A 25,128-nucleotide genomic window follows, 5' to 3' on the forward strand; every position below is an offset into this window, starting at 1 on the left:
ATCAGCTCAGTTTGAATTGCAGCCTCATCCAGAGAGGGTCTCGTTTTCTTAGCAAGAGAGGAGAATTCTCCACTGGGCGGACTGTGAGAGGATCACGTACAAACGCAATGATATCATTGGGCAGGCATGCTGTAGTTTTCAAATCTGGTGGAGAAGTTGTCCCTCAGCTGCTTGATGAAATCTTCCATCACCTCTGTGATAATGCTGCAGCCTGGTCCCTCTGCCTGTCGGTTCTTCAGTGTGCTGAAGTGCAGGAGCCTTCCAGATGATATTGGATATTTTTCTGTAGACTAGATGTTAAACATAGTAAATATTTTCAAACTATAAATTAAGCATATTTTTCAGTTAAACTATGTGTTTAAACCATAGTCAATCTTTTTAGACTATAAAGATAAAACATAGTTAATCACAAAGATAAGCAGTGATTCAGAGTGTGGTACAGAGTGGTACAGAGAATGAGGCAATAAGACTAAGTGATATAGAGTGTGGTACAGAGTGGTACAGACAATGAGGAGGCCTGGAACAGGGCCAGGAGATGGATGGGAAAGGGCCTGCTCATTCTCACTATGTGTGAGAAATATACACTATGCATGAAAACGGTACATGTCTGAGAATTTATTATACTGTTATGCATGAGGCAATGCATAAGGAATGTCTTAAATGTATATGGTTGAGAATGGGTTATGGACCTGCCATGTTTAAACCATGTTTAAGTATCAATTGATATGTTTTAGAATAAACAGAACAGAGCCAGGAGATGGCTCTGTTATTTTTTACATGAGAAGGCTTGATTCTGCCACTATTGTTGTCAAGCTAAATACATAGGAGGAGGAGAAGTCAGATTTCACCATTATCATAAATTAAGAGTGGGCGGAGCGGTCAAAAGATGAAAGCTTGGAAACAATGGTGGAGGAACTAAGCTGGGAGGGTTTAAGCAAAAAAGTATGTAAAATGAGCAGGAATGGAATTGTATATAAACTGAGGGCTGAGTGTTGGGAAGGCAGTTGCTCTGCAGACCAGCTCGGCTTTGTGTAATAAAGTCTATCTTGATTCTACAAAAACTCTGGAAGAACTTTGATTTTTAATAAGTATAGTGATACATTTCTAAGACAATGACAAGTCCAAATCGAACAACTCAAGCTTCCTAGTAAAGGCCTCTAAGTTTTTCCAGCATGTCCACGACTGTTTTCCCTCTTCTTTGTAACTGCAGATTTAACCCGTTTATGTGAGAAGAATATGTCAGCCAAAAAACAGTGTGCGTAGCATGCAGTTAACGCTTCAATTTTCCTGGTTGGGCATCTGTCTGGGGCAGGAATGCCACTTGCTTAAATTCGTAATGAAGTCTGAAATTGAATTCAATGCAAAAAAGACACACTGGCTTAGCATTGGGAAAATATGGTAAGATGAACGCATATCTCTCTGTCCATTCGTCCCCGATTTTCACCTTTATTTTGATACTTTTTGAGAGGAACTGTGATGAGGTGGTGTTGAAGAAGTCAGGCGCAGGAGGGTAAATCACAGAATAACAGGCTTTAATCCGCAAAATACAGGTTTACGCAGAAATGCGTCAAACACACTCCAGGGCACAAAACAGGCGCACTGGAAAATACAAGGCACACGGGAAAATACTTCCGTCGATACACAATACACAAGCTCCACCGAGCTTCACAAACCTCCACAATAAACAATCACCCACACAGACAAGTAAACAGAGGGAACAATTATACCAAGACTAATGAGGGAATAAGGACCAGGTGTGTGTGATTGAAGACAAGACAAATGGAGTGATGATAAATGGATCGGCAGTAGCTAGCATTCTTTGCAACTCAGCATTCTTTGTCCTCCAAACACGACGAGTTGAGTTTTTACCAAAAAGTTCTATTTTGGTTTCATCTGACCATATGACATTCTCCCAATCCTCTTCTGGATCATCCAAATGCACTCTAGCAAAATTCAGACGGGCCTGGACATGTACGGGCTTAAGCAGGGGGACACGTCTGGCACTGCAGGATTTGAGTCCCTGGCGGCGTAGTGTGTTACTGATGGTAGGCTTTGTTACTTTGGTCCCAGTTCTCTGCAGGTCATTCACTAGGTCCCCCCCGTGTGGTTCTGGGATTTTTGCTCACCGTTCTTGTGATCATTTTGACCCCATGGGGTGAGATCTTGCGTGGAGCCCCAGATCGAGGGAGATTATCAGTGGTCTTGTATGTCTTCCATTTCCTAATAATTGCTCCCACAGTTGATTTCTTCAAACCAAGCTGCTTACCTATTGCAGATTCAGTCTTCCCAGCCTGGTGCAGGTCTACAATTTTGTTTCTGGTGTCCTTTGACAGCTCTTTGGTCTTGGCCATAGTGGAGTTTGGAGTGTGACTGTTTGAGGTTGTGGACAGGTGTCTTTTATACTGATAACAAGTTCAAACAGGTGCCATTAATACAGGTAACGAGTGGAGGACAGAGGAGCCTCTTAAAGAAGAAGTTACAGGTCTGTGAGAGCCAGAAATCTTGCTTGTTTGTAGGTGACCAAATACTTTTTTTCCACCATAATTTGCAAATAAATTCATTAAAAATCCTACAATGTGATTTTCTGGATTATTTTTTCTCAATTTGTCTGTCATAGTTGACGTGTACCTATGATGAAAATTACAGGCCTCTCTCATCTTTTTAAGTGGGAGAACTTGCACAATTGGTGGCTGACTAAATACTTTTTTTCCCCACTGTATATATATATATATAGCATTCTGTTGGTGGCAAGATTTTTGTATAATAATTTAAATGGAAAAACTGGAAGTGTTGAATCAAGTGTTATTTTTTGTATCAGTTCATATACCATGTGCCATGGAATCGGTACATCGAAAATCTATTACCATTTATTTTGCAATATGTATGGTGCAGCTGTCAAAATGTTTGAAACTGGTATATTATTTTATTTATGCCAACCCTTTTTAGCCAATTTGTATCTTTAATATATGTCAGACAAACAAGTTCCCTACCTTCTCCCACTTCCACTTGCATCCTCAATTTTTGTGGAAATGCTGCAATCAGTTGTTTGTCCGTTTGAATTGAGCAGCCATTCGCATATATTTTTGATAGCTGCATATGTGACATAACTCCACCGTTTCTATTCATAATATAATTATAATTTTACAAAGCATGTTTTTATTTATTAATCAGTATATTTGAGTTCAACCATAATATTTGTTCTATCTTTTCGGGAGGATAAAACAGAAATTGTAACCAGCTTTGTATTGCTTGTTTAAGAAAGGGCGATACTTTATTTAATTTTTGTGATCTGTTTAAAGGCAAAATGGCCATTTTTGAACAAAGAATTAACCTTTCCCCCGACCAACCCCCAGGCATTTATATATACATTATCTCCAATATATCGTCCATTTAAAAAACCTGTCTGATCACAATGACAATATCTGGTAAAACCTTTTTTATTCTATGTGCTATGCATTTCGCCAGGATTTTCGCATCACAACATTGAAGTGTAAGAAGCCTCTAGTTTAAAAAAATTGACTGGATCTTTATACTTGGGTCCTGTTTCAGTAGTAATGAAATCAGACCATCTTGTTGAGTACCTGAAAGTCTACCATTTTTATAGGAGTAATTAAAACATGCTAATAATGGATCTTTGAGTACATCAAGAAAGAAATACTGTACCTCTACTGGTATGCCACCATGTTTATCTCCATGACTGCATAATTGGTTTTGCTCACGCCAGCCAGGCCACTCCCAGATCAGCAGGTGTGTGTCGTGAGGTGGCTGGATGGCAGATTATCCCTTAATCACAGACCACAGATCTCTCTCTCTCAGCTTGTCGTGTACACCCTCCACTATGTCACTGTGTCGTGTGTGTGACCTAACTGCACGGTCACAGTGTGTGTAGGCGAGATGTTCTGCACCGTTCTACTGTTCTCTGTCTACAGTGTTGTATCTACAGTGGGGAAAAAAAGTATTTAGTCAGCCACCAATTGTGCAAGTTCTCCCACTTAAAAAGATGAGAGAGGCCTGTCATTTTCATAATAGGTACACGTCAACTATGACAGACAAATTGAGGAAAAAAAATCCAGAAAATCACATTGTAGGATTTTTAATGAATTTATTTGCAAATTATGGTGGAAAATAAGTATTTGGTCACATACAAACAAGCAAGATTTCTGGCTCTCACAGACCTGTAACTTCTTCTTTAAGAGGCTCCTCTGTCCTCCACCCGTTATCTGTATTAATGGAACCTGTTTGAACTTGTTATCAGTATAAAAGACACCTGTCCACAACCTCAAACAGTCACACTCCAAACTCCACTATGGCCAAGACCAAAGAGCTGTCAAAGGACACCAGAAACAAAATTGTAGACCTGCACCAGGCTGGGAAGACTGAATCTGCAATAGGTAAGCAGTTTGGTTTGAAGAAATCAACTGTGGGAGCAATTATTAGGAAATGGAAGACATACAAGACCACTGATAATCTCCCTCGATCTGGGGCTCCACGCAAGATCTCACCCCGTGGGGTCAAAATGATCACAAGAACGGTGAGCAAAAATCCCAGAACCACACGGGGGGACCTAGTGAATGACCTGCAGAGAGCCGGGACCAAAGTAACAAAGCCTACCATCAGTAACACACTACGCCGCCAGGGACTCAAATCCTGCAGTGCAAGACGTGTCCCCCTGCTTAAGCCAGTACATGTCCAGGCCCATCTGAAGTTTGCTAGAGTGCATTTTGATGATCCAGAAGAGGATTGGGAGAATGTCATACGGTCAGATGAAACCAAAATAGAACTTTTTGGTAAAAACTCAACTCGTCGTGTTTGGAGGACAAAGAATACTGAGTTGCATCCAAAGAACACCATACCTACTGTGAAGCATGGGGGTGGAAACATCATGCTTTGGGGCTGTTTTTCTGCAAAGGGACCAGGACGACTGATCCGTGTAAAGGAAAGAATGAATGGGGCCATGTATCGTGAGATTTTGAGTGAAAACCTCCTTCCATCAGCAAGGGCATTGAAGATGAAACGTGGCTGGGTCTTTCAGCATGACAATGATCCCAAACACACCGCCCGGGCAACGAAGGAGTGGCTTCGTAAGAAGCATTTCAAGGTCCTGGAGTGGCCTAGCCAGTCTCCAGATTTCAACCCCATAGAAAATCTTTGGAGGGAGTTGAAAGTCCGTGTTGCCCAGCGACAGCCCCAAAACATCACTGCTCTAGAGGAGATCTGCATGGAGGAATGGGCCAAAATACCAGCAACAGTGTGTGAAAACCTTGTGAAGACTTACAGAAAACGTTTGACCTGTGTCATTGCCAACAAAGGGTATATAACAAAGTATTGAGAAACTTTTGTTATTGACCAAATACTTATTTTCCACCATAATTTGCAAATAAATTCATAAAAAATCCTACAATGTGATTTTCTGGAATTTTATTCCTCATTTTGTCTGTCATAGTTGACGTGTACATATGATGAAAATTACAGGCCTCTCTCATCTTTTTAAGTGGGAGAACTTGCACAATTGGTGGCTGACTAAATACTTTTTTCCCCCACTGTATGTGAGTGTGTCCCTGCACAGTCAATCTGATTTCATTTCAGGACATGATGCCCCATATTTTTTGTACTCGTGGGAAAGCTTCCTGGTTGTTCCAGGTGTACAGGATTTTCACTTTTGGAACCGTTCTCTTGTCATGCCAGGGAAGCTCAAACAAGTGCACCTAAAGTATTTGAAATGTGATTTTGACCCACGTGTGGTCCACACTATCCACTCTGAAGGATTGGAGCAAACCAATCTGCTGCAGCTGATTGGTGGGTGTGTGGGAGGGGCTGCAGTCCTATGCAGTAGCTGATGAGCGTAGAGCTGTTGCAGATGGGCAATTGGTTGTTGCTGAGAAAAACACTGGTTGGCTGACCCACATTTTAGGAATATCACTGTTCATAATAGAACCATGAATAATGGAACATTGTTACAAACATATACAGTGCCTTGCAAAAGTATTCATCCCCCTTGGCGTTTTTCCTATATTGTTGCATTACAACCTGTAATTTAATTGGATTTTTATTTGGATTTCATGTAATGGACATACAAAAAATAGTCCAAATTGGTGAAGTGAAATGAAAAAAATAACTTGTTTCAACAAATGCTAAAAAATAAATAACGGAAAAGTGGTGGGTGCATATATATTCACCCCCTTTGCTATGAAGCCCCTAAATAAGATCTGGTGCAACCAATTACCTTCAGAAGTCACATAATTAGTTAAATAAAGTGCACCTGTGTGCAATCTAAGTGTCACATGATCTGTCACATGATCTCAGTATATATACACCTGTTCTGAAAGGCTCCAGAGTCTGCAACACCACTAAGCAAGGGGCACCACCAAGCAAGCGGCACCATGAAGAACAAGGAGCTCTCCAAATAGGTCAGGGACAAAGTTGTGGAGAAGTACAGATCAGGGTTGGGTTATAAAAAAATATCAGAAACTATGAACATCCCACAGAGCACCATTAAATCCATTATTAAAAAATGGAAAGAATATGGCACCACAACAAACCTACCAAGAGAGTGCCGCCCACCAAAACTCACGGGCCAGGCAAGGAGGGCATTAATCAGAGCTGGGCTTTACAGAAGAGTGGCCAGAAAAAAGCCATTGCTTTCGCCAAAAGTTATGTGGGAGACTCTCCAAACATATGGAAGAAGGTACTCTGGTCAGATGAGACTAAAATTGAGCTTTTTGGCCATCAAGGAAAATGTCTGGCGCAAACCCAACACCTCTCATCACCCCGAGAACACCATCCCCACAGTGAAGCATGGTGGTGGAAGCATCATGCTGTGGGATGTTTTTCAGCGGCGGGGTTTGGGAAACAGAATTGAAGGAATGATGGATCGCGCTAAATACAGGGAAATTCTTGAGGGAAACCTGTTTCAGTCTTCCAGAGATTTGAGACTGGAACGGAGGTTCACCTTCCAGCAGGACAATGACCCTAAGCATACTGCTAAAGCAGCACTCGAGTGGTTTAAGTGGAAACGTTTAAATGTCTTGGAATGGCCTAGTCAAAGCCCAGACATTTACATTACATTTGAGTCATTTAGCGGACGCCCTTATCCAGAGCGACTTACAGTTAGTGAGTGCATACATTTTCATACTGGCCCCCCGTGGGAATCGAACCCACAACCCTGGCATTGCAAGCGCCATGCTCTACCAACTGAGCTACACGGGGCCACCATACATAACCTTCCAGTTAGTGGAACTGAAACTACATTGGACAGAATGGCTGTTTAAAAAATAAACAACGTTACCATGACTTATTGAAATCCATTTTAAAACCATGGCTTCTCTCTACATGTACCACTCTCATGAACAGTAAAACAAAAACCTCATCCTATTTAGAAATGTGTTAGATTAATTAGTATTTTAAGAATAATGACTAAAGGATTTCACCCCAAATACAGTATAAATGTGTGAACGGTGTTAAGAGTTAAAATGTAGTGGCAACCCACTAACAGAGGGGGGCGGGCCTAAACATTCCAGGGTGAAGGAGACTGCGGAAACTGTTTACGAAAGCCTCCTAAAGGTGGGCGGAGCAAAGTGCCTTTGTGTGTCAAGGGGTATAAAACAGTATGTATGGGTTATTGGCGCCAGAGCTCTCCATGAATAAAAATACAGATCATTCTTGCTGGTTGTGGACCTTGAATCATTTATGATTAAAACCAGAGCCTTACAACCCCTGGTAATGATTCAAGCTTAGGTTGAATTAGAGATATAAATTCTCGTGACAAGTGGTCCTTCGAGCAGAGCTCTAAAATATGTCTTTGTCGTTCTAAGGACACCGAAACCGTGCACGGGCGGGTGATTGCATCCGTGGAGAATAGTCCTGGACTTCGACGTTAAGGTTATAAACAGGCCGGTGATTAATCTTATGAACGATAAAGACGTTAACGAAATTGAAAAAGCATTTAAATCCAAACTGCAAGGAAAAGGTCAGTAATCTTTATTCATGGATTTTGGTGAAATGATTTGAACTTGTATGAGAATAGTAATTATTGTGTAGGGCAGAAAATAGTTGCCAATATCTCATAAGAGAATTAAAAGGAAGTGGGTCTGAAATGACTCAAGGTGAATGGCCAAAATAAACTAGTTAATATTGAGATTGTACGGGGTACAGTGTTACAATATAAACAGGAAGGGAGATAATTATCATTGTGTAAGATAGATAAGTCAAAAGTCGCATAAACAACTGGGGATTTGCTCTAACTCTGTCTATTTCATGAAACTGGAGCAGTTACGACCTCTAGGTTACGGATAGTGTTAGAAAAAAATCTTATAATGTTGTATACAAGTGAGACTTAGTGATCCATGAAACTGGAGTAAAAAAAAAACCCTCTGGGTTACGGGTTAGATAATTTAAATGGTTAATTACAAAAGCAGATCATAACATTGGCTCAAGAGTCGCACCTAATAATAAGTCCCAGGAAAATAATTCTGGATTGAATTATTACTAAACGGGGGGATTTCTTATTTTTCCACCATGGGAAATAAATATTCTAAAGAGGTCCGAGAATGAATGGGGGATGAAAGATATATGTTAGGAAGAGATCGAAGAAATATGTTTTATGGATCCATTTGGGAGAAGAGGTATGGATTTATTGGGCATCTCGATGTGGAGAAGTTAGAAGTTATGATTAAGCAGATGCATGTAAACTGTGGAACGGATTTGAAGAAACAGCGAGGGGAGGGGCTAGAGACAGCGAGGGTATGGCTTTTGGAAGCGCGAAGGAGAGAGGAAGTGCTTTAACTGTAACAAAGAGGAATATTTGGCAAGGCAGTGTAAGGCCCCGTGTAAATACTGTAACAGAACAGGTCATAACCATCGTGACTGCAGGGATAAAGGAAAGGGCAGTGTCGGAGATAGGACAGTCTATTTTTTGGTTCCACGGGCAAAATGTTTGAAGAAATGATTTGTGTCGATTAAGAATTGGCTAAAAACACCACGAAGCGATTATTTGAGAGGTACCTATACATTTCTAACGATATATACATATGAACTTTCTCACCCAAACGTAGACGTACGTCATGAGTGAGAAAGTAGAGAATATTTACATTTGCATTTTTGGTCATTTGGTAGACGCTCTGGTCCGGAGCGACTTGCAGGAGCAGTTGGGGTTGGGTGCCTTGCTCGGGGGCACATCTGCAGATTTTTCGCCCGGTTGGCTCGGGGATTGGAGCCGGCGACCTCTCGGTTGCTGACACAGTGCTCTTGGTTACTGGGCTACCAGCCGGCCGATATGAGTTTAAGGTTGTGCCGTTGTTTGATTAGGTGATAAGGTTATGTGATAAGGTTTAATGGGTAATCGGACCATAACTAAAGTGGTTATAGAAGTAATGTATAAATAGTAGAGAGCCAATAGAGGGTTCCATTGAACTATTATGTTTTGTTGGGCATTTGAATGGCATAAGGTGAAATCTGTGTGTGTGAGGGAATTCAACGGCTGGTATGAATGGTAACCGGATACTACTTAGTATTTGGTTGGTTAATACTATGGAAGATTTGAAGCGTGGTTGGGGGTTAAATAGAAAGACTCACTTATTCAAAAGGGAATGGGTGTAGGGAGAGAGAGTTTTTACGTGTATTAAAAGTTGCATTATCAAATCAAATCAAATCAAATTTTATTGGCCACATGCGCCGAATACAACAGGTGCAGACATTACAGTAAAATGCTTACTTACAGCCCTTAACCAACAGTGCATTTATTTTTAACAAAAAAGTTAAAATAAAACAACAACAAAAAAAGTGTTGAGAAAAAAAGAGCAGAAGTAAAATAAAATAACAGTAGGGAGGCTATATATACAGGGGGGTACCAGTGCAGAGTCAATGTGCGGGGGCACCTGCTAGTTGAGGTAGTTGAAGTAATATGTATTTCATTAGATAGCTTTAGTAGTATTCTAGATAGGTCTATGAAAATATGTTACAAGTACGAATGACATTAATTCCTAAGAAGGAAGATTTGTAGGGAAGGTCCCCGCGCCTCCTCCGTAATGTAGGAAGGAGCGGGGGGGGGGGGGGGGGGGGGGGGGGGTGAGAGACAGTACATAGTTCAGATGATAGGAATATCATTAAATGTATGCTTATCAACGATATCAAGTATTTCATTTATTAATTAGGGCCGAATCAGAGAGAACAGTTAAAGAAATTGAATAGCGAACTGAAATGGTGATAGAGCTGTGAAAATTGAGTTGAGGACAAAGGAGAATAATTTATGGCTCTGGTTAGCGGGAAAAAATAGAGACAGTCCAGCGAGTTAGATTGAGCTGGAAAATTTCAAGTAGAGGTCTAAAGACTTTACTGAAAGGAAGTGCTTTGATGAATTCAAATGGTTATTACTTTATTGTATAGGTTGAGTAACACCAGTGGTGGACGAAAATAAATGGTGGATTCTAAAAAAAATTATAATTTAGTTTCGTTACGTGAACAATTGGATATCGTTTTTATTATTAGGATGATGGATTGAAAAAACATTGGTTATAAGTATGAAATTATTAAACAATAGGTTTACATTTTAAAAACATCAATGCAAGTTAGGCAGTATTTAGGTCATAAAAGTGAGCTACCAAATTAAGTTGAGACTGGCTATCTTTGATTGTTGTTTTTCAATTGGGTTTTTCAAATAAAAAACAACACACCCAGCATGATGTTTATAAAGGGTTGTTATGTTGAATTTAGGGGATTTTCAACAGTTCATAGGTGGTGTTTACTATGCTGTGGGATGGTTTGTTGGGTGATATTTGAAACATTAAGATAACAGAGGAGGGAAAGAGCTTTCCTTTAATGAAAGATACCTGTTGCTAGTCAATTGTACTAATCTTGGATTACTTTTACGGGATAGAAGTAAATTGAGATATTATCAAATGTTGTCATGTACATTTCATTTTTATTAGGCTTTAATAAACCACAAGTTGGTATTTGAAACTAAATTAATGCAATGAGCTGCAGTAATCAGAGGAAGGCACAATCTAATGCGAAACAGCTATTGCCTAGATCATTGATTTAGCAATAAGATCAGGAAGATAGGGACTAGATATCCAAAAATAGATGAAGAATTATGAGCTTTTTGGTAATGATAGACTGCTGTAAAGCTTGGGTACTCCATTATGTACTGCATACTGGTAAATTAAGTGATCTTATCTATGGGAAGGCAATGGCAGCCCATGGTAAAATCATTTGGAACTCTGAGGAGGAAGAACAGTTTATGTTGTTGCTCTCTTCCCAAACAGTCTTAGCTTTTTCTACATATATCAGGGATGTTACCCAAATGGTAGAGAGTAAAGAGGGATATGACATTGGTCGTGATTTAAAGATGGTGATGTTTATTTTTTTTTGGTGGGCTATTAGATATAACTGGGTTAATCATGAACATAGAGGTTTTTATTCTTTGTTGCTAGGCAGAAGACTTAGGTGACCTAGGGTCGAAGTCCTTGCTCTTACTTCAATCCATGGCTGTCTTTTGTCTCTCTTCAAACATTGTGAAGGGAGCGGCACCAGGATTAAGCAGAGTTCAGGCTAAAACCTGTCTCTCCTTTGCTATCTTCTTGATTGATTACAGCATGAAGGGGGGTTGTGTTAGGTTTGAAAGATTTAAATATGAACTTGTCATGTCCAACAATCAGTCTTCAGGTCAAGCCCAGGAGAGCTGGGGTAGAACAGAGTTTGAACTAAACATAAGTGTTTTTACAAGATAAGAGATTGATTGATTGGATTACTAATTGATTCTGAACTGAATGAAAGTCGAATTTAGCCGCCGTAAAAGACAAAGGAAGTCGGAGGAGCAATAAAGAAGCAAAAGACAGTCTCAAAAATAAAAGGCATGGCAACTGGTTGATAAATTACCTAAGTGATTGTTTAGGTAGGTGGTAATATTGACACATGAGCAGAACTATGTGTCAAGAGGGGGGAAGAGGCTAATGGTAGGATTAAATAATATATGAAGGAGAGGACAAAATACTTAAAAAAAAAAAAAATTGTTAGATTAATCTGAACATGTGTGAAGATAGTTTATTAACCACACCCGTATGTCAGAGGTTTTGTGCCCCACAGGTGAACTAAAAGAGAAGGTGACCCACTCTATCTAACCAGGTGACTGGTGAGCATCCAGTCCCTACAGAAGAAAAACTGGAAGCAGGCCTGTTGTGAAGGGCCCTATCAGGTTATATTGATCACTGCCTTTGCCATTAGAATAGCAGAAAGAGCAACCGGGTTCCATGTTACCCACTGCAAGAAGGTAAGACCACATATAAGCACCACTGAACACACGCAGAGTTGGAGAGAAGAACCAATAGGGTCCGGGGGTCACCTCTGTTAACGAAGATCTCCTACCCAGACCTATCATCACTGTAGTGTGTTCTTAGGGTGTGAGTATGGGGTGGTACCAAGCAGAAGGACTAAAGGCAGGAGAGGGTTGGCGGTTTTTGGGAATATGGGTGACCCTGAGCTGCATCATAGTCTTGGTATGTCAAGATCCACCACCACCTCGCACCAATTACGCTATGGCCTTACCATTATTAAGAAATAAAAGGGAAGCGACCCGACATACTGACCGTCAAGGACGAGTGATCTACAAAATAGGAGTCAGAGAAGGGTGGGGAGTAAGATTCAAAATTAGGATTAGGGATCTTATCAGGGCGGATAAGCAAGCAACGTGGGATTATAAAATCCCATTGTATTTATGTTCAGCTCCCTCTGCGGATTGTTCCTGGGCTCAGGTATTTAGACATACTGGGGGGGGGACGGAGATATGAGATGGGGGGGGGGGGGCTGGACGTCCAGATGGAGGATAAGAAGGTATAACGACATCCCCACGGAGATGGTAGTAACAATAGTAAAGGTCACTAAAGAGGACATGAAAAGAACTTACTGGGCTTGTGCGGACGAATACGGACGGGATACTTGTCTAAGATTACATTGGATGGAGTCGAAAGATATGGAGGGCACAGGTACTGTCATTAATCCATTAATAGCAATAGACTGAGTAGATCAGTCAAGGGATGACGGAGTCAATTCGACTGACACGTCCACTATGTAAGATTTTCTCCTCCAAGAATGGAACCAAGGGGAAGTGGAGGGGGTCCCTGATGAGAATCTCTGGTTAAAGTGGATGAAGTACACCGCTAGGGCCTTGGGGGAGACCAATTGTTATGTATGCTCCATTGGGCGACCGACAATGTTGACCGCCCCAATGCCAAAGGCAATGTTTCCCTGTGTATTAGACCTGGGGTCCAATCAAAAAGAGCCCAATTGCACAGGGATTGGGCTGGCAAAGTTGACTTACTCGGCCAGCCCACCTAGATTCACTTTAACTCCTGGCGAATACCAGTGTTACAGACATAGAAATGGCACCCGTAACTTGGGTGATTTTGATGGCTTTAAGGAGATAATTCATGTGACTGATTTAGATAAGGAAGGGAGGGGAAAAAATTATTAACCTTACCATCCCTCTGACTGATGTGTGGTGGGCATGTACTAACAAAGGGAGTATTCGACAGACATTACCAGAAGGATGGGTGGGTACTTGTGCACCAGTATTGTTGGTCCAAACCTGTAAGAATTAGTCATCAAAGACCAGTGACAGGAAGAATAATCAGGAGGAGAAGAAATATAGGTCAGGAAGGAAATAGCCCAATTTGGATAGATGGTATAGGCATCCCCAGGGGTGTTCCAGACGAATACAAAGCTATGAATCAAATATGGGAGGGTTTTACCACAACATTTTTCTGGTGGGTGACAATAAACAAGAATGTGGATTGGATAAATTATATATATTACAACCAACAACGATTTATTAACCAGACTAGAGATGCAGTAAAGGGGATCTCCAAGCAATTATCCGCCATCCCGCTCATAACTTAGTAGAGGTTGGTTCTAGATCAGGCAGAAAGGGCCGGTGTCTATAGAATGATAAGCCATTGTTGCACATTTATCCCTAACAACACCACACTGGATGGGACAGTCACCAGAGCTCTTACAGAATTAACTGCACTAAGTGAAGAATGAACTGAGAACTCAGAAGTTAGTACATCGTGGATAGGGTGGTTTGATGAAATGTTTGGTAAATGGAAAACCATAGCAGCCACCATCTTAGGAGCAGTCAGTGTTTGTATGGGTATTCTTGTATTATGTGGTTGTTGTCTTGTTCCCTGTGTCCGAGGATTGGTGAGTCAGGCGTTGGTGAAATACAGTATCTAAACAATGATGAGAGATGGACTGACTCCGGACTCTGACCAGGGGAATGTGAAAAACGATCTTCCAGGCTTGGTGGATGACGAGGATTTGGACCCTGAAAGACCGCAATTGGATGAAATGTTTATTAGTTCTGACGTAATCTCTGAGATTAATCATGCTTGTAAAATACATTTATCCTGAATGTGAAAACATTTAGTCAAAGGGGTGGATTGTTAGATTAATTTGTATTTTAAGAATAATGACTAAAGGATTTCACCCCAAATACAGTATAAATGTGTGAACAGTGTTAAGAGTTATAATGTAGTGGCAACCCACTAACAGAGGGGGGCGGGACTAAACATTCCAGGGTGAAGGAGACTGCGGAAACTGTTTAAGAAAGCCTCCTAAAGGTGGGCGGAGCAAAGTGCCTTTGTGTGTCAAGGGGTATAAAACAGTATGTATGGGTTTTTGGCGCCAGAGCCCCCCATGAATAAAAATACAGATAATTCTTGCTGGTTGTGGACCTTGAATAATTTATGATTAAAACCAGAGCCTTACAACCCCTGGTAATGATTCAAGCTTAGGTTGAATTAGAGATATAAATTCTCGTGACAAAATGACAAAATGGCTGACATTTCAATAAACTCTTAGGGAAGAAAAGGATTCAGAAAAAAAAGGACGCACAGTAGAACTTGACAGTCTTGATCAGTCTTCCATGAAGCGGATGTGCTTAGTGGCCTCCTTGGCTCGGGCTATGATGATTTTCTCGTCTTTGGAAATTAGGTTCTCTGTTCCTCGTTTCTTGTCTCTGGGCCGGTTCAGCTTAGCTTGGCGGTCCACCAGGATCTTCTGCCAGTACCTTTGTTCATGGTCGCCAGAGAGGATCTCCAGCTGCCAGCTGTGTTTGTTCTGCAGCTCGGTGCGAGCGTCAATGATGGCCTTGGCCTCAACTGGAGTCTTGAAGCGGACGTGACCCTCGGCCTTGCGTTTCCTTTTCCTGTCAGAGGGCTTAGACTCAGATTCTATTTCCTGTTCTTTGGCCCCGCCCACTGTTGTCTCCGCCTGTGACGGGGCATCCTCTTTGGTGCTCCCCCTGGACTTCTTCTTCCTCCTCTTCCTCTTCTTCTCCTCTTCCTCGTCTAGCGTGGTGTTCAGGGAGGGTGGATTGGGGATAGGCTTCCTGTTCTTGGTCTTTGGGAAGATGCCAGGTTTCCTGGGGGCGTCCTCTGGAGGGTTGTTCAGCATCTCTATGGCTTTCTGTGCTTCCTCTTCAGTCTCAAACTCAACGAAGGCGAACCCTTTGGAGTGTCCCGTGGTTTTGTATCTCGGCACGCTGACGTAAACCACATTTCCACATTTGGTAAACACTCGTTCTAGCCAGTCGTGTGTTACTTTCTTGGGCAGAAGTTCCACATAGACTATTCGGTTGTCTACATCTTTCGGATCGTCTCCAATTGGACGCTGCCGTCGTACTTTAGTTCCCCCTATGCTGACCTCAACGACAGATTAATTTTTCAGTGCCCTTGCAATCAACTTGCAATCAGTTGTCAGACCTCAATCCAATTGAGAATCTGTGGTATGACTTAAAGATTGCTGTACACCAGCGGAACCCAACCAACTTGAAGGAGCTGGAGCAGTTTTTCCTTGAAGAATGGGCAATAATGTGCCAAGCTTATAGAGACATACCCCAAGAGACTTGCAGCTGTAATTGCTACAAAGTATTGAAAAGTTATGCACGCTCAAGTTTTTTGTTTTGGTCTTATTTCTTGTTTGTTTAACAAACATTTTTATTTTGCATCTTCAAAGTGGTAGGCATGTTGTGTGAATCAAATGATACAAACCCCCCAAAAATCAATTTTTATTACAGGTTGTAAGGCAACAAAATAGGAAAAATGCCAAGGGGGGTGAATTATTTTGCAAGCCACTGTATAGGACAGACAGTGCATCCTGCATAGGATAGAGGTTTACTATAACCTACTATACAGAATGGCTTTACTGGCTCTCAGAATATTTCAGGACCAGCCTAGGAATTGGATCATAATAAGACATTATAAAGGCTCATATATGCTTATAAGAGGTAATAAAGCTTAATACTTGTTGGCTTTTCTTTTCTTATCTGTCTATCAAGCCCCAGCTCTTGAACACAATCATCCCCCTCTTTAACACTTATTTTCTTTCCTGCTCTTAAACATTTGTATTTTCTTCCCCCTTTTCTTTCCCTCCTTTTTTCTGTAGCTCAGCAGTAGACGTCTCTGATTGTCACGGTGAGCTGAGCTGGTTAAGAGAGCAACGTTTCCGATCCAACAGGCAGGCCGGGCGCCTGTGGACCTCAATTACCTGTGTGTGTGTGTGTGTGTGTGTGGTTTTATGTGTCGCCGCGCTGAAACAAGTGGCTCCAATTAACCTTGCTGTGTTCCCTCGGCTGGCGGAACACTTCCATTGCCCAGACTCCTCTTGGTGAAGAGGTGGGAATCGGGACCCGTACAGTACGGTACAGTGTGTCCCTGCCTGATCGAGGAGGTGTGCGCGACATTCTTAGAGATAACTGCTTCCTTTTGTCTTTGAATGCAGCTAGGATCTAATCGATTTCACTTTATCACATTGCTTGAATCAAAGAAATGGAAAGGGTACACATCGGAAAAGAGACACAAACAATGTTGCTCACCTACTAGTCAGGGGATCTGGTTTGAAATTAGTTGGCCTTTCGCTGTTTACATCTGTACCATGGGTATATGATGTGGTTGAGTTGATCTGAAAGAGGAGGAGGTACTGCTATTCTCACCTTTCACTGACCTGATTCTAGGCTCCTAGGCTGTTGCTGTGAAAGGCCATAGGAATTAAATGATAAACCCCATAGGAAACACATATTGTACCAACTGATATGCTGTTCAGGGACATCCTTTAGGCTGCGTCCCACATTTTATTGAACCTTTATTTTGTCAGGGAGACATTCTGAGACCAAGGTCTATTTGATAGATGAGCCCTGAATTACATAAATTACATAAAATACACACATGAAAAATATGAATACAAAATGCAAGCAAAAGGAAATTCATCAGTAGTAAAGTCCTCAATCAGCTTTCTGAATTGCCCTAGAGGCAACAAAACATCAAATTTAAGAACGTTTTGAAGATTGTTCCACAAAGAAGGTGTAAGAAAACTAAAAGCTGATTTTCTTAACTCAGTAGAGACCTATGGAATTTCCAGAGTTAGCCATCCCTGTGGCCGGGTGTGGTAACTCGTATTTATAAAGTTTATTAAAGATGTTAGGTACAGTGGGACTTTTTGCAAAAGGGCTTTATAAATCAAAACATAGCAATGTATCAACCTATGTGACATCAAAGAGGGCCAACCAAATTTCTGATAGAGAATGCAGTGATGAGTACTAAAATTGTAATCCGTAATAAAGCATAGCATCTAACGGCTTTAATGAAGTGGCAGCTGTGTTCATATAGATGATGCCGCCATAGTCTAGGACCGATAGGAACGTCGACTGAATAATCTGCTACTATTTAGCGAGAGCCAGGAACTATTTCTATTGCACATTGTTATTCTCATGCTTCTTAACTAACTCATCAATATGCTTTTAAAAGACAGCTTTTCATATATCCAGATGTCCAGATATTTGTAAGCAGGGACACGATCAATATGGACACCATCCAACGTACATATTCTTAAATCGTCAGAGTTATTTTTATGCACTCTAGAGAACAACATATACAGTTGAAGTCGGAAGTTTACATACACTTAGGTTGGAGTCATTAAAACTATAGTTTTGGCAAGTCGGTTAGGACATCTACTTTGTGCATGACACAAGTAATTTTTCCAACAATTGTTTACAGACAGATTATTTCACTTATAATTCACTGTATCACAATTCCAGTGGGTCAGAAGTTTACATACACTATGTTGAAAACAGGGAAAGGGGAAAAGAGAGGGAAATGGAAAGTGTGAGGTAGATGGAAAAAATGCCTTCTCCTCCATGCGTTTCTCTCATTCTCTCATTCGTTCATCCCATCCTTCCTCCTTCGTTATCCTTCTAGCTGTAATTAAAGGTAGGGATTTGGGATGATTTTTTTTACTTCTGTCACTTTGGTCTCCTAAGACTCGGCAGGATCTCCCTCTAAGTCTGAAATAAGCTTGATCCTCCATCAGCTAAAGGAACTTACGTCTTTTAGAAGTGATCCCACATCCTGAATATATTGATGACAACACTTTGATGTCACGGCTTTTCTTGATCTCACCAGTCTAAACATTATTAATGTCACATTTCATCCACCATTCTTTTATTATTTTTTTTGGTGCATGGGAAAGTGGTTAGTGTTTCTTTGGTGGGGGGGTCAAAATACATCTAATGAAAGCGATTACATATTTAGTTTTTTTCTTGTAAAATATCCCCCAAATGTCCTCATCAGCACCTCTCTATTCCTGAACCAATTTCTATTCAGCAGACATGTTGCTTTGTAGACAGAACTGCCAGAACACCGCCAAAGTTTTATTTTGACGTGACTGAATATGCTTTTCTTGGCCAGGTTTCCTTTTTGACACATGAAATATATTAGTCCTAGTCTGATTGGGGATAGTTGGCAAACAGTTGTTGATACACTTGATACACGGCACAAGCTCATTCTTGTGAATGACGACTCTTACCTATTAATTAAAGGTGTGAACTCATACTCATCAACACACCTAGTAGCTAAGGCTGGGAATTGCCAGGGACCTCATGATACGACAATATTACGATACTTAGGTGCTGATACAATATGTATTGCAATTCTCACTATTCTCACGATTCCATATGTATTATGATTCGATACTGTGATTTTATTGTGATTTGATGTTCCAAACATATTGCTCACTATATCCCAGTGGGCATACGACGTGATAAAGACGTCTTTTACTGGCTGTCGGGACATCTTATAACCAGATCACAACCAGATTAAGACGTTGATATCTGGTTTTTGGTTGGATTCTGACTGAACTACTTACCAGTTATCTAAATGCTTCTCAATTAATAGACATCAATCTATATAAACATGTGCATAGTGTTTGTGGGCCATGCACCCATTGCATATAAGACACTAGAACCATTACAATTATACAAATTGGAGTAATGTTATTTTTCAGCAAGGTTTGCATAATTCAGTTTAGCACAATTGGCAAACAACAGCTGGCAGAGTGCACCAAAGCAAGTTAGGCTCTCGTGGCAAACTGTACCCAGTCACCACGCTGGGCTCGGGCCTAATCCGAGACTCGGGGGACTCAGCATGGACTCGGACTTGGGGGGACTTCATGCGGGCCGAGCTCTTCCTGAGTCCAGCAGAATCATATTATTCTAGGCTCCGGCTAATGGTGCCCAGCCGATTCCACTTCAGCTTTTCTGGCTCAATTAACTTTTTCAGGAGTAGGGCCATTTTATGTTTTTATTCAGCAGGTTTTGAAAAACAAAGAAATGTGATATATTTCACCCCAAAGTCATGGAATTTGCTAGGTCATTTAAGCTAAAATGTGCGACAGTTGCGGTGGTCCTATAGCTATTGAAGATGGTCCCTAATTAAGAGAATCTCCGATGCTAGAAATGCTTTTGCTTTTACTACAGGCTATGGCAGTGGTTTCGGTAGTTGCACTCCACCCAATTGAAAAGTGCACATTCACTTCCATAACATTTGTTCTAGGGTACCAGCATGTAAGATAAACATGCACAATAATACAGGATACCCTTACAAATATGCACTGCCATTAAAATGAAGTAAAACTGCAGTACAATAAAACAATGGTTGTTTAATTAATGATGTCTGGTAGCTTTTATCTGTGTTAGCTAACTGCACTGTTTATTGTGCTGCACATTTGCTTATGTTCCACTGAATGCTGTTTTGAAGTTATTTTATTACTAACTGTTTTCATAATTTAACAAATAACACGTAGGCCTGTGTCTTTTATTTCAATATCATACTACAATCCACCAGGATTTACTGAACCCAATTTTTATCACATTTATTGCCATTAATAATTTGTCAAATATTATTGCACTTGAATTTGACCCTGAAATTATGACTATTATATTTTATCTTAAAGCTTTTAAGCAATTAACATAATACGCACAGTAATTCTATTTTATTTTCAGTAGCTAAATAAGAAGGTAGGCATATCAGTTCAAGCTTAAACTTGGATTGGAATCTGTGACTCACGCGAAGCAATAGACCCGCAGTAATATATCTCTGCTTGCAGGCAGCCTGCTTGCTCAAGCACATAGGTCAACATTCCCATACAGCAGTTGGGACAGAGCTCCTGGTAGGCTACACAACAACACAGCTGGAAAACAATGACAATGACAATTTACAAAAAAAATTTGTTGAAAGATTTGACTGCTAAGTGTTCGTCCCTGTTCTCCTGCATTCTTGTTTTACTTTTGTACGTAAAGCGGTAGTTTGTTGGGGAGAATAATGTCAAGGAAAGATTTTCTAGCTAGCTAACTTAGCTGGCTAATTTTAGCTAGCTATTAATGTTAGCTCTCTGGCTAATCCTCCATGGACATGGTATATTTTCATTTTTACCTGTTGAAGGCATTGGTTGTAGCTAGCTAGCTTTTCTGCTAGTGATGTGTGTGTCTTCTGTGTGAGAGAGAAATTGGGGGAGAGAGATGATGATTATGATCACAATAACTTATAGAAAATATTGTCATCATGTCAACATTGTGTCATGCTAGCTGTGTGTGTGTTTGTGTGTGTATTGGTGTGTGTGTGAGAGCGAGAGAGAGAGAGCGAGAGAGCGAGAGAGAGAGAGCGAGAGAGAGAGAGAGAGAGAGAGAGAGAGAGAGAGAGAGAGAGAGAGAGAGAGAGAGAGAGAGAGAGAGAGAGAGAGAGAGAGAGAGAGAGAGAGAGAGAGAGAGAGAGAGATGGTACATGAATACACATATAGGACACATTGATTGTGTGTGTGTGTGTGTGTTTGAGACAGTATGCTAGCCTAATTCTTGAAACTCGTATCCCCCAATATGGATGTGAAGATTTTTTATTTTTTGTGCATTTTTGCCTATCTCTGCTCCCCTCAACACTCTAACGTTACACGTCTCAACTGCCCTTTATATTCTTGATTCTCTTTTTTTTTTTTGCAGGAATCTTCTAGCTTGGATGGAAGGATGGATGAGGGAACAAAGGGAAGGAGTAGAGAAGTTATCCAGCCTGTTGACTAAGAAATGTAAATAGCCTATGTTTTGCTGTCTATCTCTCTATAGCTCTCTCTGTCTGTCTGCCTGACTGCCAGATTGCTGAGGGGCAACATAGTCAATGTTCTAGGCTAAGTCTAACTTATTGAAGACGTTAAGTAATGGTTAATCATGATTCGTCTCTGTCTTTACAGTTCCTGAAACATGTCAATGACCTGATGCATGGCCTCTACTGCAGTGCTTGGACACCCACTCAGTTACCAGTGACCTATTCTGCAACATCCCAGGGAAAGGACAGAGCTGAACCAACCCTCCTTAAATCCATAATCATTGACAGTAAGTTGTGTGCAAAATGATTTTTTTTCTTCTGTTTGATAATCTGATCTTCAATGTGTATTGATTCCTACTAACCAGCTTTGTAAGATCTAGGTTTTTACTAGCTATACTAATGATCATTAACAAAACATCTCTGCATCAGGTCTCACTGAGACTGGATTCCCCAAGGTCGTGTCTACACTTGACACTTACATGCGACTTCTGCTTTCAGAATACGAAGATCGCATTGAAAAGAGGTATTCGGAGAAGAGGTATTCGGAGTGGACTTCTAGTTATACTCAGGAGGCGTGCACACCATCCACCGCTTCCGAGTATATTATTCGCTAATGTTCAGTCCCTGGACAATAAATTAGATGAGCTCCTTCCAGAGAGACATCCGGGACTGTAACATACTCTGTTTCATGGAATCATGGCTCTCTCCCGTTATACTGTCACGGTTTCGGCCGAGGCTGCTCCTCCTCCTTGCTCGGGCAGGCTTCGGCGGTCGTCGTCCCCGGAGTACTAGCTGCCACCGTTGTATGTTATCGATGTTCGTTTGGTTTTGTCTTTATTGTACACCTGTTTCCATTTGGGTTAATTATGTCCCCTATAAGTTTCTCGTTTTGTTAGTCGTGTGTTGTGTGTTATTGTTCCGCCTGTCACTGGTGCAGCTCGTGTTTTGTACCTTGTATTTTCCAGTCATCGCACTGTATTGTGTTTCGTGTGTATTGGATGATTGTGTTTTTGCGCATTGTTGCGTATCGTCCGCCTCCTGCTTGGTCGAGGCCAGTATCCTGTTTATTTTGTTTGTATTCAGTAAAGTCGGTTGGACTTAGCTTCTGTGTCCTGCGTGTGACTCCTCCACCACATCCACATCAGCCAGTTCACCTGACATATACTGTCCCCATCCATACAGCCAGCTGGGTTCTCAGTACATCGAGCAAACAGGAGTAAAGAAGAAAGGCGGTGGTGTATGTTTAATGATTAACTACTCATAGTGTGATTGTGATAACGTACAGGAACTCAAGTACTTTTGTTCACCCAACGTAGAATACCTCACAATCAAATGCCGACCGTATTACCTCCCAAGAGAATTATCTTCGGTATAGTTGCAGCCGTGTATATTCCCCCTCAAGCCAATACCACGACGGCACTCAAGGAACTACACTGGACTTTGTGCAAACTGGAAACCACGTATCCTGAGGCCACATTTATCGTAGCTGGGGACTTTAACAAGCAAATTTGAAGAAAACGCTGCAGAAGTTCTATCAACAAATTGCCTGTAGTACTCATGCTTCAAAAACTCTCAACCATTGTTACTCTCCCATCCAGGATGGCTACACGACTCCATTCTGCTCCTCCCTTCCTATAGGCAGAAACTCAAACAAGAAGCACCTGTGCTAAAGTCTATTCAACGCTGGTCTGACCAAGATTGTTTTGATCACGCGGACTGGGATATGTTCCGGGTTGCCTCTGAGAATAACATTGACGTATACACTGACACGGTGACTGAGTTCATCAGGAAGTGTATAGGGGATGTTGTTCCCACTGTGACTATTAAAACCTACCCAAACCAAAAACCATGGATAGATGGCAGCATTCGCGCAAAACTGAAAGCCCGAACCACCGCATTTAACCACGGCAAGGTAACTGGGAATATGGTTGAATACAAACAGTACAGTTATGCCCTCCTTAAGGCAATCAAACAGGCAATTCAACGGCTCAGACACGAGACATACAGTATGTGGCAGGGACTCCAGACAATCATGGATTACAAAGGGAAAACCAGCCACGTCGCCGACACTGGTGTCTTGCTTCCGGACAAGCTAAACACCTGCTTTGAGAATCACACAGTGCCACCGACGCGGGCCTGCTCCCGAGGACTGTGAGCTCTCCTTCTCCGTGGCTGACGTGAGTAAGACATTTAAGTGTGTTAACCCTTGCAAAGCTGCCAGTCCAGATGGCAGCCCTAGCAGCGTCCTCAGAGCATGCGCAGACCAGCTGGCTGGAGTGTTTACGGGCATATTCAATCTCTCCCTATACCAGTCTGCTGTCCCCACTTGCTTCAAGATGTCCACCATTGTTCCTGTATCCAAGAAAGCAAAGGTAACTGAACTAAATGACTATCGCCCCGTAGCACTCACTTCTGTCACTATGAAGTGCTTTGAGAGGCTAGTTAAGGATCATATCACCTCCACCTTACCTGACACCTAAGACCCACTTCAATTTGCATACCGCCCCAATAGATCCACAGACGATGCAATCGCCATCGCACTGCACACTGCCCTATCCCATCTCGACAAGAGGAATACCTACAGTTGAAGTCAGGACCTCCTGTAGCTCAGTTGGTAGAGCATGGCGCTTGCAACACCAGGGTTGTGGGTTCGATTCCCACGGGGGGCCAGTATGAAAAATTTATGCACTCACTAACTGTAAGTCGCTCTGGATAAGAGCGTCTGCTAAATGACTAAAATGTAAAAATATAAATGTAAGTCGGAAGTTTACATACACTTAGGTTGGCTCTACTGGTCGTGGTGGATATTATAAAATAAGGATTTGCTGGAGTCACAAGACACAAGTAATTTTTCCAACAATTGTTTACAGACAGTTTATTTCACTTATAATTCACTGTATCACAATTCCAGTGGGTCAGAAGTTTACATACACTAAGTTGACTGTGCCTTTAAACAGCTTGGAAAATTCCAGAAAATTATGTCATGGCTTTAGAAGCTTCTGATAGGCTAATTGACATCATTTGAGTCAATTGGAGGTGTACCTGTGGATGTATTTCAAGGCCTACATTCAGACTCAGTGCCTCTTTGCTTGGCATCATGGGAAAATCAAAAGAAATCAGCCAAGACCTCAGAAAACAAATTGTAGACCTCCACAAGTTTTTCCAAAAGCCTGAAGGTACCACGTTCATCTGTACAAACAATAGTACACAAGTATAAACACCATGGGACCACGCAGCCGTCATACTGCTCAGGAAGGAGATGCGTTCTGTCTCCTAGAGATTAACATACTTTGGTGCGAAAACTGCAAATCAATCCCAGAACAACAGCAAAGGACCTTGTGAAGATGCTGGAGGAAACAGGTACAAAAGTATCTATATCCACAGTAAAACGAGTCCTATATCAACATAACCTGAAAGGCCGCTCAGCAAGGAAGAAGCGACTGCTCCAAAACCTCATAAAAAAGCCAGACTACGGTTTGCAACTGCACATGGGGACAAAGATCTTACTTTTTGGAGAAATGTTCTCTGGTCCGATGAAACAAAAATAGAACTGTTTGGCCATAATGACCATCGTTATGTTTGGAGGAAAAAGGGGGTAGCTTGCAAGCCGAAGAACACCATCCCAACCGTGAAGCACGGGGGTGGCAGCATCATTCTGTGGGGGTGCTGTGCTGCAGGAGGGACTGGTGCACTTCACAAAATAGATGGCATCATG

At 41.5% G+C, this 25,128-nt stretch overlaps 1 pseudogene across 1 annotated transcript; it reads right to left on the minus strand.

The window, feature by feature from the left end:
• Nucleotides 1–14,851: 14,851 nt before the first annotated feature.
• LOC311122609 (la-related protein 7-like) lies at nucleotides 14,852–19,493 on the minus strand (annotated as a pseudogene). The gene is made up of 3 exons: nucleotides 19,417–19,493; nucleotides 16,604–16,707; nucleotides 14,852–15,752 (listed from the first exon to the last, which is right to left on the minus strand). The product of its transcript is annotated as a la-related protein 7-like (transcript).
• Nucleotides 19,494–25,128: the final 5,635 nt, after the last annotated feature.

Source organism: Coregonus lavaretus (assembly GCF_964263955.1).
Source record: "Coregonus lavaretus genome assembly, chromosome: 3".
In the NCBI taxonomy this organism is placed as follows: Eukaryota; Metazoa; Chordata; class Actinopteri; order Salmoniformes; family Salmonidae; genus Coregonus; species Coregonus lavaretus.